General features: G+C 36.7%; 1 protein-coding gene across 2 annotated transcripts in view; it reads left to right on the forward strand.

Annotated features, from left to right (window-relative positions):
- FAF1 (Fas associated factor 1) overlaps positions 1–17,688 on the forward strand; it is a 401,623-nt gene that overhangs the window by 58,913 nt on the left and 325,022 nt on the right. The window lies entirely within an intron of this gene.

Here is a 17,688-nt window from a genome sequence, read left to right on the forward strand (position 1 = left end):
ATATCAATTTTTCTTCCTTTGCTGCAGCCTTCTTTGTTTCCCTCACCCCTTTCTTATGGCCCTAAGGAACCATATCCCATTATTACAGAATTATTCAGTTTCTCAGGTTTTAACCTGGCAGACATCCTACATTCTACTGTTTCTCCTTTACTTGAGGCCTACTTTTGCTAAACATCATGTCAGCTGATTATTTCCTTTAATTTTCACAGCAGTTCTAAAAGATGGGGAGGTGATAAGTATTAGCTTATTTTTACAGATAAGAAACTGAGGCCCAGCAAAGTTAACTAAGATAGCCATGCTCAAGTAGCTGTTAAGAGATTGTTGAACCCAGGTCATGCAGTCCATAAGGAATTTTCATAGCTTTAAAATAACAGTTGAAGATTATTTAAAACATTATAATTTTTTTTCTATCCAGTGTGAACTATTTTATTCCACCTACCACTCACAACTAATTTCACATTGTTAGGTGAAAGGGGTTTTGCTATAGTCACATGATGTTGCTTTATACTAAGTATTTTTTTTTTTTTTTTTTTTGATACCAGGGATTGAACTCAGGGGCACTTGACCACTGAGCCCTATTTTGTATTTTATTTAGAGACAGAATCTCACTGAGTTTCTAAGTGCCTTGTCATTGCTGAGGCTGGCTTTGAATCCAGATCCTCCTGTCTTAGCCTCCTGAGCCATTGGGATTACATGTGGTGTGGGCCACCATGTCTGTCCTCTTAAGCATATTTGTTTTGTTTTCAAATCGAGTCTTAAGATTACAGATGAAAGGCATTGTGTTTCTTACTAATTTTGTCTTTGGTAGTTGCTTAATAAATGCTTGTTTGATTGATTTTGTTATTAGCAAGCTTAGTTTTAGGTCTGTTCCTTCTCCATCATTTGGATATTTGAAACTATTTGCTGTTAAGACTTTTGACTCTTACTGATTTCACTTTTCTTTATCTCGAAAACAAGTTTAAGGGAAAGGTAATGTGGGTTAACCCAGCCACAGAACTGAAAAATAGGATAGGGTAGGGTTGGTTTTAGTATCTTACTAACAAAAGTTTAGATTGTGGCATTTTTGAGAAAGTATTTTTCACAAATATTCTTTTGCAGTTTTTTTCAAGCATCGCATTAAAATTTCTTTTCCTTTTTATTTTTGCTTATATCATTCTACCATAAGGAAAGCTTATTATATAACCTAACCTATTTGAAAGTTTTCCTTAGTTCTGCTTCTCAGGAGAAACCTCCATGATAATAAATGATTACTGCTATTTAAAGTATTATTTAGTGGATATGAAAGAATCATTTTATAGTTTTCAGAGGAAACCCCAAGTTGTTATAAACATGAAATTCTCATGTTTATACCTAATATGTATTAAATATGTAAAATGTAATACCCAATATGTATTAAACTCATATTGGGTCACGTTATCAAATTGAAACTGAGGTCTATAAATTTTCTCTTGACTGCAACTTGACTATCTCTTTATTTTCACATTGGATTTTGTACCACTCTCCTTTTAAATGTAATCTAGTTTTATAATTATCTTATTACATGAATTAAACATCTCTCTCCTCTTTTTTAAAAATTTTTTTTAGTTGTCAGTGGACCTTTATTATTTATTTATATGTGGTGCTGAGAATCGAACCCAGTGCCTCACACTGAGGTTCTACCACTGAGCCACAACCCCAGCCCCTCCACCTTTTATAAAACCTTTGTTAAATGCATGTTCAGAGGTGTTTTTTTTTTTAAGAGAGAGAGAGAGAGAGAGAGAGAGAGAGAGAGAGAGAGAGAGAGAGAGAGAGAATGAGAATGAAAATGAATCTCAATATTCATTTTTTAGTTTTCGGGGCGGACACAACATCTCTGTTTGTATGTGGTGCAGAGGATCGAACCCGGGCCGCACACATTCCAGGCGAGTGCGCCACCACATCCCCAGCCCTGTTCAGAGGTTTTAAGACCTAATAAAAATGTGGTGTGTTAATCACCTAACAGGAAATGATGTGGTACAGAGTTAAATGCAATTTGGAAACATGTGGCAAATATTGTGAGCTTTTCATGCCCATGGATTATGTTGACCCTTGGGTGATATTTGGGGGAAAAATTGCTTCTGTGCTGAATGTTCAGATGCTTTTTTCCCTAGTCATATTTCCTAAACATTGTAGTGTAACATCTATTTACATATTCTTTTACATAGTATGTATTAGATATTTTAAGTAATCTAGAGATTATTAAAACACATGGGAGAATGTGCATTGGTTATATGCAAATACTGTGTCCTTGTGTATAAGGTACTTGAGGATTTGCCCATTTTGGTATCCTTGGGGTGGGAGTAAGGTGCTAATTAACTAAAGATACCAAGGGACAATTGTATTTACTTTTGTTTTTAATTCTAGTACTACTTATTTAAACTGTTTTAGAATATAGCTAAACTACTTAAATGAAATAGTAGGATTTCAGTTCACTGTTGGGAAACTAAAGATTTTATCTTGGTTCTGAAAGAAGTAGATATGCTATTTAGTTGATTATTAAAAAGAAAATAAAAGTTTAAAAAATAATTTGTTTTTAAACTTGTTCTAATCAATCAGATGCACCTGATACTTGTTTTTAAATTTTGCTGACCTACAAGTTAGCTTGATTTTAAAAGTGGGTTTATTTTAAACAAGTTGCCCCATGATATTTAACTAGTTTATTTCCATTATGGGAAATGGTTTAAAAAATATCGATGTAGCAAAGTCAGTCATTTAGCACACCTGTAAATGTGATGACTTGGTAGTTCTTGCTGGTTTCAGGGATCAACTGGCATAAGTCAAGTATGCTTGGAAAATAACATAAAATAAAATAAAATATGGCAGTTTAAATTCCTGTTCATAATTCTTTATATTTTTGCTGCCAGATTTAAAAAAAATGCTATTTAGTGGTAATATAATTTGTTAAAAATTTTACTCACAGTTTTGTAGTTAATTAAAATGTTAATATTCAAGATACACAATAATATTCATATAAAGTTTATATATTTCCTACTGATAGCTTCCCAGGTTCTCATTTTTCATCATTTAACTATTTTGGGATTTTATTTGGTTTGTATTTAATTTGATGCTTTAGTTTTTTTAAAATTTAGATGTACAATAATTGAGCATGTACTCAATTTTTCTTAAACACATACTTACTATATCTTATTAAAAAAAGAAAGGCTTAAGCTGGGCGTGGTGGCATACACCTGTAATTCCAGTGGCTTGGGAGTCTGAGGCAGGAGGATGCAGAGTTCAAAGCCAGCCTCAGCAAAATCAAGGCATTAAGGAACTTAGTGAGACCCTGTCTCTAAATAAAAATGTAAAATAGGGCTGGGGATGTGGCTTAGTGGTTGAGTGCCCCTGAGTCCAATCCTGGGTATTCTCCCTGCAAAAGAAAGTATGTAAAAAAAAGAAAGGCTTAAAATTTCTCTACATGGTAAATAATAGTAAATAGTTCCTTAGTTCTTTAGATACTTAGGTACTATAAGTGAACTATTTGTTTATATATACTTTAGTTACAAGGAACTAAATTGTAGGCTTCTTTATTTGTTTATTTTTTCGTACAGGGAGTGAACCCAGGAGAACTTAACCACTGAGCCACATCTCCATCTCTTTTTAATATTTCATTTAGAGACAGGATCTCACGAGTTGCTTAGGGCCTCCCTAAATTGCTGAGGCTGGCTTTGAACCAGAGATCCTCCTGCCTCAGGCTCCTGAGCTGCTGGGATTAACAGGCTTGCACTAGCAAGCCCAGTTTATTATTATTTTTTAATGTATGTGATACTGGAGATTGAATTCAGGGCCTCACGCATACTCGGAAAGTGCTCTACCACTGAACTATATCCCTAGCTTGAGTTTTTTTGAATATCTGTGTTACTGAGTTTCCTCCTTAGCTTAACATTGAAAGCCTGCCCTTTAACCCTGTTTCTTTATTGTGAATGATGAATTATGTATGACTTTGTAATCTAATGAAATTAGTCTATAATCTGAAATAAGACAATGTGTATTTCTGCCTCCAGACTTTGGCTTTTATGGTTCTCTTTTGGATTTTTTCCCCCTATTTCTTATTGACCGTCCAAAGTTTGTACTTCTTTTAAGGCTCACATGAAGTCTTAACCCTTTTGTTCCCGGATAACCTTTGTTAGTAAACTTTCCATCACTATGACAAATACTAGAGGCAATCGACTTATAAAGAAAAAAGATTTACTTTGGTTCACAGTTTTGGAGGAAGGTTTTAGTCCATGATTAGTTGGCCCCATTGCTTTGGGCCTGTGGTGAGACAACATCTCACGGCAGAAGTGCAAGGGGGAAGTACACCTGCTCACCTCTTGATCAGCATACCAAAGAGAAAGAAAGATGAAGGGGTGGGGCTTCATTGTCCCCTTAAAAACGGCATGCCCCAAGTGACTTGAAGATTTCCCACTAGACCCCACCTTTTAAGGTTTCACCACCTCCCCAGTAATGCTAAGCTGGGGACCAAGCCTTTATAATACATGGGCCTTTTGGAGATGTTCCAGATCCAAACTATAGCACAGCCTCTTTTCTCATTAGGTATACATGTCTCTGAGATTTTGTGTTCCTTATTGTGCCAATAGTCTTCAATACTTAGTGTTTTCTATCTTGTTCCTTGAACTGTTACAACACCCTGTACACCCCCCCCACACACACACTACATTTAAGCAAAATGTGTGTTGATAGAATTTAAATAATTTGCCACTAAGATGTATAAGAAGGGTTTTTTTTTTTGTTTTAGAAAGGGTTTTTTTGATAAGCTTATACTGATTCATCCATATCTGTATTTGGTGTATGGTGGATTTAATCCAGTGGCACTTTACCACCGAGCTACATCCCATACCTTTTCTATTTTTTTTTTGTTTTGTAGATGGATAGCATGCGTTTATTTTATTTGTTTATTTTTATGTGATGCTGAGGATCAAACCTGGTGCCTTACATATACTAGGCAAGCACTTTGACATACACTAGGCAAGCGCTTTGCTACTGAACTATAGCCCCAGCCCCACTTTTTACTTTTTGAGACAGGGTTTCACTAAATTGCTTAGGATCCCACTAAGTTGCTGAGGCTGGCCTTGAACTTGCAATCTGCTAGTCTCAGCCTCTCTGGGATCTGGAATTACAGCCATCTGTCACCATGACTGGCTATTATGATTGATAGTTTTATCCTTCTAGCACTTTAAAATTATTACATTCTTCATTTCTAACATGATTTTTTGAGAGAAATTTGTTGTAATTTTTAAATTTTCCCTCTGTATAGCATGTCTTTTCTTCCCTCTGTCTTCCTACAAGATTTCTCATTATGTTTGATTTTCAGCAGTATGAATCTGAATATAATATGTAACCACCAGTTGGTTTTGAAAAATCATGGTAGTTATTTTTTTCCTGCATTTTTCTTTGTCTGTTCTAAGATTCTGACTATGTATATATGAAATAATTTGATTTTCTCCTATAACTGTTGGATGCTGTAAATTTCTTCCCTCATCTATTTTCCCCTATATGTTTCAGCTTGAGTAAGTAATTTCTATAGACCTAATTTCAAGTTCACTGATTCTTCCTTGATTTTCTCAATTCTAATGAATCTGCTGAAAGATGTTCTTCATCTATTTTAATGTGTCTTTTATTTCAGCCTAGTTTCTCTCTGTTGTAATTACCCATCTAGTCTTCTCTGTTGTGAATTTTTTCTTCTAGAACCTTTAACATATTAATCATATGAGCTGAGATTTAGTTAGTTCTAAGAGCAGATCCCATGTCAGTCTATTTGTGAAGCTAGCTTGTCTTTTGAAAATGCTTTTTTTTCCTCCCCCTAGCCTTTAGGTATGCTTTGTGCTTTAGTTAGTTTAGCTTTTGGGTTGCTGTGACCAAAATACCTGACAAGATCAACTTAAAGGAGGGAAAAGTTTATTTGGGGCTCACAGTTTTGGACATGAGATGGCTAACTCCATTACTCCAGGCCCAAGGTGAGGTACACACACACACATTATTTCTCTCTCTCTCTCTCTCTCTCTCTCACACACACACACACACACGCACATACACACTACATTTAAGCAAAATGTGAGTTGATAGAATTTAAATAATTTGCCACTAAGGTGTATAAGTGTCATGCTTTCCTTTGAAATCTTCGTGAAAGCCTCATGGCAGAAGGGCACTGCAGAGGTAAGCTTTTACCCTCATGGCAATGAAAAAGCAATGAGAGAAGAAAGTGGGGGTGCCAGAAGGACAGGGGTGGGGTGGGAGAAGGAGACACAGGAAAGATGTACCCCCAGTGATCCACCTCCTCCACTCCTCCAGCCATGCCCCACCTACCTACAGTTACCAGTGACTCAGTCTATTCAAAGTAAGATGAACTGGTTAGGTTACAGCTCTCATAATCCAAACATTTTCCTCTAAATATTCCTGCATTAACAGGAGCTTTTGGGTGATACCTCATATCCAAGTCATAGCATTCCAACCTTGGCCCCCCAAATGTGTCCATCTTATAGTGCAAAATGCATTTAGTTTTATCTTCAAAGATAGTATTAGTAATTAGTAATTAGTAGTCTTAATTATTTTAGCATTGTCCAAGTCTGAAGTCTCCTCTGAACCTCAAGATGGGGCCAAAGAAAGACCAAAACCTGGCCAGGAAAACAGATCATATAACCCCACCAGTAACTTCTCACACAGTATCTAGGACACTTGGCTTTGGGCAGCCCTGTCCCTTTGGCCTTGTCAATAGTAGTGCATTTGGACTCTTTTTTAGCCTGGCTTTCTCTGCAGATAGCAGCTTCTCTCCACAGACAGTCCATGTTACTGGCATGTCTTAATTCTTGGGGTCTTCCTTCCAGCTTCTGTTTCACCTTCACAGCTTCATACATCATCCTACAAGGGCAGCCCCCAGGGTCTCCCACCCTTCTACACTGAACCTGGCCTCCCATGCCTTTCTTTGAAATCTTTGTGGAAGCCTCCAAGATCCACTAACTCTTGCAGCTTGTATTCTAGAACCAGCACCATTTGTATCATGTGGAGGTTTGCTGCCATCATAGGCAAAGCTTGGGCCTTAGGAAAACACACCAGTAGAAACTTCTGAGTACCCAGGACTCAGCAAGGTGAAACAACTTCCTGGGCCCCCTTTGTGAGCAGGGTGCCCCCATAATCTCTTGTCAAGAATTTTTACTTCTGTATCCTGGAGCCTGAACTGCATGTGGTTTTGTAAATTCTCTCCAGGCATCTTATCCCTGTTGTCTCTGTGCAAAGTCTTCACATCTCTTATGGGCTGTGATCTCTTCAACAAGCACACTCTTCTTGGCCCCAGGTTTACATGCACTTTTCCAGCCAATCTGCAAGTTTTTAAAATCCTTTAGATCTGTTTTCACCTCCTGATTTACCATTGAGTCACACTGACAGCCCATGTAATAACTTTCTTTATGTTGAGATATTAGTGTGAGAATTTGAATTAATCAAATTTTGAGTTTGTTTTGAGATTTATTTATCCCTTGGCTATGTTCAATGTGCCAAAGCCTTCAAATTCTTTTAGTGATACCTCGTATTTAGGGTGTTGACTGGTTTGCTTGCACACAGTCACAAATAGTGTGTATGTGTATACATACATGTGTCAAAAAAAAAAAAAAAAAAGAAACCAACAAAAACCTTTGCTCCACTCTCAGCTTTTGGTTTTAAAGCTGTTTCAGAGAGAGTGTGTGTCTCCTGTGAATTACTTCTTACTCTGCTATCTAGCCTACTCATGGGGCCTGCAGAATACTGTTGTCCTGATAATATACCTTGGTGTTTGGCAGGCATGGTTCTTTGGTCTTGGGTTTATGGCCTTTCAAAAGTCCCTGTTTTTCTTCAGTAAAATTTCTGAGCTAGCTTATTTTCCTGTCCTTCTTCCTGTGGTAAAGAATTTCTCTCCCTCTTTCTCCTCTAGAAATGTAAGAAAACATAAATCTGGAGAATCACAAATTTATGGTCAGTGAGACAATGTCTCAAAATAAAAAAAAAATTAAAAAGGTCTGGGGATGTAGCTCAATTATGAGCACCTCTAGGTTAAATTCCTAGCAAGTACCACAACAAACAAACAAAACCCCCCATGAATCTATAAAGATACTCTCAATACTCCCCAGTGTCCTAAAGATGACAGTGTTTATTGACCTTATCCTCTTAGGTTGAGGCTTCTTTAGTAAGGGAGATAGAAAAGTCCTGGTAATGTTTTTGTTTCTTACAAAGTGTCTGCTACTATTCTTTCCTTGTTTTACATCTGAGTGGAGCTTTCTCAACTGTTCCAGTTTTTTCTTTGGGGGTGGGTAGGTGGGGAGAGTAGTTCCTGGAGTTCATGGAGAAAAACCCTGCAAGAACTTGAGGCTACCCTGTATTTACCTTCATCCTATCTCACAAATGTACTGTTAGTTTCCATTAATTTGTCTGATGCCCTGCTGGCACTCTTAACCCTGCGAAACCAAGGCATCTGTCTTGTCTCTCTGTGGGCATCTGCCTCTTTGATTTTTGGGTCATTTGTGTGTCCTGTGACTCTAGCATTCCAGCAGATTCAGGAAAAGTTATGAACTAACTGGAATCACTGATAATCTCTCTCTTCCCAGTCTCCTTTCGTATCCCTCTCCTACTTTGTGTTGTAAGATGTAAGATGTGAGTCTTTTAAGTCCTAGCTTAATAACCTAGTCATTATTTAAAAAAAAAAAAAAATAACCTTTAATTTTAATTTGTATTATTTCTTTACCCAAATACATGTTTAGTTTTAAAATTTCTATATTCAAGGTATTTTATATTTTCTTGTTTTTGTTTCTAACTTCTACTTATGTTGCATTGTGAGAGTGTTATTTGTAGCATTTCCACTTTGTGAAACTTATATTTCTTTTTGAGGAACACATGATTATTCTTACATGATTTTTTTTTTATCCTTCTTTCTTAAAAATTGCAGTCCTTACACTTTTCCCGAGTATTTACATTTATTTTTGTATTGCACTTTGTTTATTGGCAAATATTTATATGTTTTAAAAAATACCCTCTAGGCGCTGTGATACTCATCTGTAATACCATTGATTTGGGAAGCAAACAGACAAAAAGCCCATCCATGGTCCTTTTATTGAAGTTTTAGTCTTTGGTTGATAGGATGAAGGACTTCCTCTGATAGATTTCTCAAGAATGGACTTCCTCTGATAGATTTCTCAAGAAATGGTTGATTAGTGCAGAAATCTTGTATGTTAGAATCTTTTTCTTTTTTCCTTGCCTTTTTTCCTTGCCTGCATATAAAATCTTTGGGTCATATTTTCTTTCATTGAGTTTTAAAAACTGCTATTCCCTTTTAAATATATTGCTAGTCTTTTGCTTTTTCCTTTCTAATTTATTTGATCTTCACCTGGCTATCTTAAGGATTTTGTTTATATGTTCAAAATTTAATAGTCTTAACTAGAATATGTCACAGAATTGATTGTTCTGTATTAATTTTCTAAAGGTGTACAGTGAACCATTTAGTATAGAATCTTTTTTGTTTTATTATTTCTTCCAATTTTTCCTGGATTGTAGTTTTAAATTTCAATTCATTTCCTTACTTTGTATTTCTCCTTGAGGAACTTGATAGGATTAACTTCTTTGTTTTCCATTTCCATTGCTTCTGATTTTTTTAACTTTTTTCATTTTCATTTTCTTTAGTTTTTTTTCTTTCAATGTCTTCTGTTAAATTTTTGTTTATTTTTTTCTTGCGGGGGGGCATCTTCTGATTTATTTTTATTTCTAAGATTTTTTTTCTTTTTTTTTTTCTTTTTCCTAAGTACCATCAAGTTTTTCCTTTCTCCGTTTTTGGTGTTGCTGCTGCTGACTGTGATTTTTGATTCAGTTTCCTTTTACATATCCTCAAATTCTTAAGTATGTTCAACTTTGTTTAGAGCATTGATTTTACAGTTGTTTTCTGCTTTCTGGCTGTTTTTTTGGAGGGAATTTCTCTTAGTAGATGTGTTTGTAATTTTGTTTCCTGAATTTTTGCAAAAGATTTATAGATCTGTTGATATAAGCATGTGCCTGCATGTTTATGTCTGTGTACTTATGTTCATTTTTTGTTGTAATAGTATGATTTACATGATTTTTATTTAATAGTTCCCTCTTCTTTTTTTTTACTGTTTGTTCACAACATTACAAAGCTCTTGACATATCATATTTCATACATTAGATTGAAGTGGGTTATGAACCCCCAATTTTACCCCAAATGCAGATTGCAGAATCACGTCGGTTACACGTCCACAATTTTACATAATGCCCTATTAGTAATTGTTGTGTTCTGCTACCTTTCCTATCCCCTACTATCCCCCCTCCCTTCCCCTCCCATCTTCTCTCTCTACCCCATCTACTGTAATTCATTTCTCTCCTTGTTTATTTTCCCATTCCCCTCAAAAACTCTTATATGTAATTTTGTATAGTAATGAGGGTCTCCCTTCATTTCCATGCAATTTCCCTTTTCTCTCCCTTTCCCTCCCATCTCATATCTCTGTTTAATGTTAATCTTTTCTTCCTACTCTTCCTCCCTGCTCTGTTCATAGTTGCTCTCATTATATCAAAGAAGACATTTGGTATTTGTTTTTTAGGGATTGGCTAGCTTCACTAAGCATAATCTGCTCTAGTGCCATCCATTTCCCTGCAAATTCTATGATTTTGTCATTTTTTATTGCCGCGTAGTACTCCATTGTGTATAGATGCCACATTTTTTTTATCCATTCATCTATTGAAGGGCATCTGGGTTGGTTCCACAGTCTAGCTACTGTGAATTGTGCTGCTATGAACATCGATGTGGCAGTATCCCTGTAGCATGCTCTTTTAAGGTCTTCAGGGAATAGTCCGAGAAGGGCAATAGCAGGGTCAAATGGTGGTTCCATTCCCAGCTTTCCCAGGAATCTCCAAACTGCTTTCCAAATTGGCCGTACCAATTTGCAGTCCCACCAGCAATGTACAAGTGTACCTTTTTCTCCACATCCTCGCCAGCACTTGTTGTTGTTTGACTTCATAGTGGCTGCCAATCTTACTGGAGTGAGATGGTATCTTAGGGTGGTTTTGATTTGCATTTCTCTGACTGCTAGAGATGGTGAGCATTTTTTCATGTACTTGTTGATTGATTGTATGTCCTCCTCTGAGAAGTGTCTGTTCAGGTCCTTGGCCCATTTGTTGATTGGGTTATTTGTTATCTTAGTGTCTAATTGTTTTAGTTCTTTGTATACTCTGGATATTAGGGCTCTGTCTGAAGTGTGACGAGTAAAAATTTGTTCCCAGGATGTAGGCTCCCTATTTACCTCTCTTATTGTTTCTCTTGCTGAGAAAAAACTTTTCAGTTTAAGTAAGTCCCATTTGTTGATTCTTGTTATTAACTCTTGTGCTATGGGTGTCCTATTAAGGAATTTGGAGCCCGACCCCACAATATTTAGATTGGAGCCAACTTTTTCTTCTATCAGACGCAGAGTTTCTGATTTGATATCAAGCTCCTTGATCCATTTTGAGTTAACTTTTGTGCATGGCGAGAGAAAGGGATTCAGTTTCATTTTGTTGCATATGGATTTCCAGTTTTCCCAACACCATTTGTTGAAGATGCTATCCTTCCTCCATTGCATGCTTTTAGCCCCTTTATCAAATATAAGATAGTTGTAACTTTTTCGATTAGTCTCTGTGTCCTCTATTCTATACCATTGGTCCACCCGCCTGTTTTGGTACCAGTACCATGCTGTTTTTGTCACTATTGCTCTGTAATATAGTTTGAAATCTGGTGTCGCTATACCGCCTGATTCACACTTCCTGCTTAGAATTGCTTTTGCTATTCTGGGTCTTTTATTTTTCCATATGAATTTCATGATTGCTTTCTCTATTTCTACAAGAAATGCCGTTGGGATTTTGATTGGCATTGCATTAAACCTATAGAGAACTTTTGGTAATATCGCCATTTTGATGATGTTAGTTCTGCCTATCCATGAACAGGGTATATTTTTCCATCTTCTAAGATGTTCTTCTACTTCTGTCTTTAGGGTTCTGTAGTTTTCATTGTATAAATCTTTCACCTCTTTTGTTAGGTTGATTCCCAAGTATTTTATTTTTTTTGAGGATATTGTGAATGGAGTGTTTTTCCTCATTTCCGTTTCAGAAGTTTTGTTGCTGATATACAGAAATGCCTTTGATTTATGCGTGTTGATTTTATATCCTGCCACTTTGCTGAATTCATTTATTAGTTCTAGTAGTTTCTTTGTAGACCCTTTTGGGTCTTCTAGGTATAGAATCATGTCATCTGCAAATAGTGATAATTTAAGTTCTTCTTTTCCAATTTTTATGCCTTTAATTTCTTTTGTCTGTCTAATTGCTCTGGCCAGTGTTTCGAGAACTATATTGAATAGAAGTGGTGATGGAGGGCATCCCTGTCTTGTTCCAGATTTTAGAGGGAATGCCTTTAACTTTTGTCCATTCAGAATGATGCTAGCCTGAGGCTTAGCATAGATAGATTTTACAATGTCAAGGTAAGTTCCTGTTATCCCTAGTTTTTCTAATGTTTTGAACATAAAGGGATGCTGTACTTTGTCGAATGCTTTCTCTGCATCTATCGAGATGATCATATGGTTCTTATCTTTAAGTCTATTGATGTGGTGAATAACATTTATTGATTTCCATATATTGAACCATCTTTGCATCCCAGGGATGAATCCTACTTGATCATGGTGCACAATTTTTTTGATGTGTTTTTGTATTCGATTTGCCAGAATTTTATTGAGGATTTTTGCATCTAGGTTCATTAGAGATATTGGTCTGTAGTTTTCTTTCTTTGAGGTGTCTTTGTCTGGTTTCAGAATCAGGGTGATGTTGGCCTCATAGAATGAATTTGGAAGTTCTCCCTCTTTTTCTATTTCCTGAAATACCTTGAAAAGTATTGGTGTTAATTCTTCTTTAAAGGTTTTGTAAAACTCCGCTGTATACCCATCCGGTCCTGGGCTTTTCTTGGTTGGTAGTCTTTTGATGGCTTCTTCAATTTCATCCATTGATATTGGTCTGTTCAAATTGTGTGTATCCTCCTGACTCAGTCTGGGCAAATCATATGACTTAAGAAATTTATCGATGTCTTCACTATCTTCTATTTTATTGGAATATGGGTTTTCAAAATAATTTCTAATTGTCTTCTGTATTTCTGTAGCATCTGTTGTGATATTGCCTTTTTCATCCCGTATGTCAGTAATTTGAGTTCTCTCTCTTCTTCTCTTCGTTAGCATGGCTAATGGTCTGTCGATCTTATTTATTTTTTCGAAGAACCAACTTTTTTTTGGTTAATTTTTTCAGTAGTTTCTTTTGTTTCAATTTCATTGATTTCCGCTCTGATTTTAATTGTTTCTTTGCCTTCTGCTACATTTGCTGTTGTTTTGCTCTTCCTTTTCTAGGGCTTTGAGATGAAGTGTGAGTTCATTTATTTGTTGGTTTTTTCTTTTTTTGAGGAATGACCACCAGGCGATGAATTTTCCTCTTAAAACTGCTTTCATTGTGTCCTATAGATTCCGATATGTTGTGTCTGTATTTTCATTTATCTCTAAGAATTTTTTGATTTCCTCCTTTATGTCTTCTGTAACCCATTGATCATTCAGTAACATATTGTTCATTTTCCATGTGATGTAGGATTTTTCCTTCCTTCTTTTATCATTGATTTCCAGTTTCATTCCATTATGATCAGATAAAATGCAAGGTATTATCTCCACCGCTTTATATTTACTGAGGGTTGCCCTATGGCATAATATATGGTCTATTTTTGAGAAGGATCCATGTGCTGCTGAAAAAAAAGTATATCCATTTGATGATGGTTGATATATTCTATATATGTCAGTTAAGTCTAGGTTATTGATTGTGATATTGAGTTCTATAGTTTCTTTATTCAACTTTTGTTTGGAGGATCTGTCCAATGGTGAAAGAGGTGTGTTGAAGTCAGCCATAATTATTGTGTTGTGGTCTATTTGATTCTTGAACTTGAGGAGAATTTGTTTTATGAATGTTGCAGCACCATTATTTGGTGCATAAATATTGATAATTGTTATGTCTTGTTGGTGAATAGTTCCTTTTAACAGTATATAATGTCCTTCTTTATCCCTTTTGATTAACTTAGTCTTGAAGTCGATTTTATTCGATATGAGGATGGCCACCCCTGCTTGCTTACGAGGACCGTGTGCGTGGTATATTTTTTCCCATCCTTTCACCTTCAGCCTGTGTATGTCTTTTCCAATCAGATGTGTCTCCTGGAGGCAGCATATTGTTTGATTTGTTTTTTTAATCCATGATACCAGCCTTTGTCGCTTTATTGGAGAGTTTAAGCCATTAACATTCAGAGTTACTATTGATATATGGTTTGTACTTCCATCCATGTTTGATTATTTATCCTTTTTTAAAAAAATTTAGTTTGTTTCTCCATGATTATCTTTCCCCTCACCCTCTGTCTTTACCGAGGCACTTCCTACTGATGGTTTTGGTTATTGTTTTTCATTTCTTGCTCGTGTAGTGTTTTGCTCAAAATGCTTTGCAATGCTGGTTTTTCTGGCTGCAAATTCTTTTAACTTTTGTTTATCATGAAAGATTTTTATTTCGTTGTCATACCTGAAGGTTAATTTTGCTGGATATAGAATTCTTGGTTGGCATCCATTGTCTTTCAGTGTTTGAAATACATTGTTCCATGACCTTCTTGCTTTCAGTGTTTCTGATGAAAAATCCGTTGTTAACCTTTTTGGTTTACCCCTGAATGTAATCTGTCTCCTTTCTCTTGTAGCTTTTAATATTTTCTCTTTGTTCTGTATATTGGATATCTTCATAGCAATGTGTCTTGGCGTTGGTCTACTGTGATTTTGTGTGCTCGGTGTCCTGTATGCATCTTCAATTTGTATATCTGTTTCCTTTTTATTTCTGGAAAGTTTTCTGTAATTATTTCATTCAGTAGGTTACTCATTCCCTTGGTTTGAATCTCTGTACCTTCTTCTATCCTGATTACTCGTAAGTTTGTTTTTTTTATGTTATCCCATAACTCTTGGATGTTTTTCTCGTGATTTTTTACCAGCCTTTCTGAGTTGGCTAGACTCTTTTCAAGATGATATATTTTGTCTTCATTATCTGACGTTCTGGCTTCTACTTGCTCCACTCTGTTAGTGATACTCTCAATTGAGTTTTTAATTTGGTTTATCGTTTCCTTCATTTCTAGAATTATTGTTTGATTATTTTTTATAATCTCTATCTCCTGATAAAGATGCTTAACTTCTTCTTTTATCTGTTTATGTAATTCATTCTCAATGTGTTCTTTCGCTGCTTGAATTTGCTGTCTTGTATCCTCTTTAAGGTTCCATTCCATCTGTCTAAGGTGTTCCTTGAGTTCTTTATATGACCATTTTTCTGATGACTCTAGGTCCTCCTGAATATTTAGGCTGTCCTGCATTGTTTGTACTCCTTTTCTTCCTTGCTTTTTGAAGCTGCTCATGTTACTTCTTGTTCTGTTTGACTGATGAGTTACTGTTTACTCCTATAAATTTATTAGATGCTTGGGAGGAAAGGTATTAGAAGGGAAGGGAAGAAGTCACTAAAGAGAATGAGAGTAAGCAGGTAGAATTCAAGGAAGGGGGGATAAGATAATTGAAAAGAAATGAAAAGACAAAAGACGAAAAAATAGGAAATAAAAAAAAGAAAAAAAAATTAAAAAAAAATTAAAAAAATAAAATTAAAATTAGAAGAAAAAAAATTTAAAAAATTGTAAAAAAAAATTAAAAAAACAAGAAAAATGAAAATGAAAGAAAAACCCAAATCAAAAAAAAAAAGAGAAAAGAAAAAAAGAAAAAAACCCCAAAAAACTAATAAATGCAGTCTTAGAGTTTGATTAACTTCTCTTCCAGTAGGTGGCGCTGTGCCCACCAGGCCAAGTTTCTCCTGTCAATACGCGGGAACCAATTACTGTGCAGCAGCTCCTCCCAGACTGGGCGAGTCTCCAATCCTGAGTGCCTAGGGCCTCCTCTTGTGTCTAGTCACTTCCCACTTTTCCTCTAGCCAGGCCCCTCTCACGGGTGCCGCTCACCACAATAGTGGCTACACGCCAGGTCTGCTGCTCCCGGGAGCCCTGTTTTCATGAACGACTGGGCACACTCTTCCAGTTTGCCATTCCCTCAGACCCTAAATTTGTAGAGCTTGGGGCTGAGAATCCATGCCCCCGGTAGCTGGTGCAAGAGACCTCAGCTGTCAGCACTGGTGGGAGCGGTAGTTCCGAACCGCGGTTCCGGTGCCACCTCTGATTCCCTCGGTCTGGGTATCGTGCTCACGGGAGAGCTGGGAGGGGCCCTTAAAGTTTCCCCGATGTGTGGAGAGGGAAGGCTAGGGAATTACACACCTGTAGCTGCAGGTTTCAATGAAGTTATCTCCTCCGCCGCAGTCTGATGACGTCAGTTCTCTGCCATGGTGGTATCTCTTGCAAATGGCGACAGTTCGTTTCCCTTTGCCGGGCGACCAATGCAACGGGTGTGTCCTTACTGTCTCTCCCAAGCCCCGTTTCAAACCTGTGGCCACTACCTATGAAGGCTCGGTAGGCATTTACCTCCATAGGATGAGAAGGGCTGACCAGTTGTTTCAGCCGGATGGATTAGTGCTGAGTCACAGCTGTTTGTCTGCGGGAAGCAGGCGAACGGGAGCTTGAATTCAGCCGATCCGGGCTCAGTGTGTGTTCTGAGAGGCCCAGATTGTTCGCCCCAGATCCACATCAGCTGAGCATTGCCTAGTGATCCTGAGCAAACAGATTTAGGTTGTTTACGACTCCCTATGCCTGCACAGCTGAAGAGGTCAGAGACTTGATCTCTCTGCGCCCGCCGCCATGTTGGAATCCCTCAATAGTTCCCTCTTCTGTCAGTTTAGGAAAGTTTAAATAATTGACCCTATTTTTTAGTTTGTTTTACTGTTTACAGGGGTAAGAAATAATTAAGTATTCTGATTCTGTAGTTCTCTTATAAAACCTTTAAGTTTATCATTTTGCTTCTTTTTCTCTTTACCATTCATTAATGGAGGCTTCTCACTTCTTTTTTGCCTTTTTTCGTTCTGTAGAGGTATAACTTTTGGTCTGTTTGAACTTTAAGCCGTGCCTGTCCCTTGAAATTGTGTGTTTTTTTTTTGCAGTCCATTTCCTGTAGTCTTTGTTCTGATCTGGGCTTACACTATTTTAGTGTCTTCAGATAGGTTACACTTAGATTCTCAGGTAGTTTTGAAGCAACTTGAATCTCCTTTTAGCCTCCCATTTCTGTCTTCCCCTCAATTTTTCTGGGTCTGTCTTTGTAGAATGGGATGGAGCCAGGAGCTTGAGAAATCATATGTTGGGATTTGGTAATTTTTTTTCCTTTCTCTCTCTTTTTTTAAAAGCATTTCTTAAGATGTCGATGAACCTTTATTTTATTCATTTATTTATATGCAGTGCTGAGAATTGAACCCAGTGCCTCACACATGCTAGGGAAGCACTGAGCCACAACCCCATCTCCTATTTTTTCTCTTTTTATTCACAGTTTGAAGGCTAAACATTCCCTTTATTTAAGTCACTATGAGAGCATGTTTTTTGTTTAGCTTTGTTTCCCCCTTGTTGTTTGGTATTGTTTTGGATGGTGTAACATTCTGGTTCCGTTCAGTTGATAGACGATCAAATATTAGGTTGAAGAGGTGATGTTTAATATAAGGAAT

The sequence above is a fragment of the Spermophilus citellus genome (genome assembly GCF_964194105.1).
Source record: "Spermophilus citellus genome assembly, chromosome: 9".
Classification (NCBI taxonomy): Eukaryota; Metazoa; Chordata; class Mammalia; order Rodentia; family Sciuridae; genus Spermophilus; species Spermophilus citellus.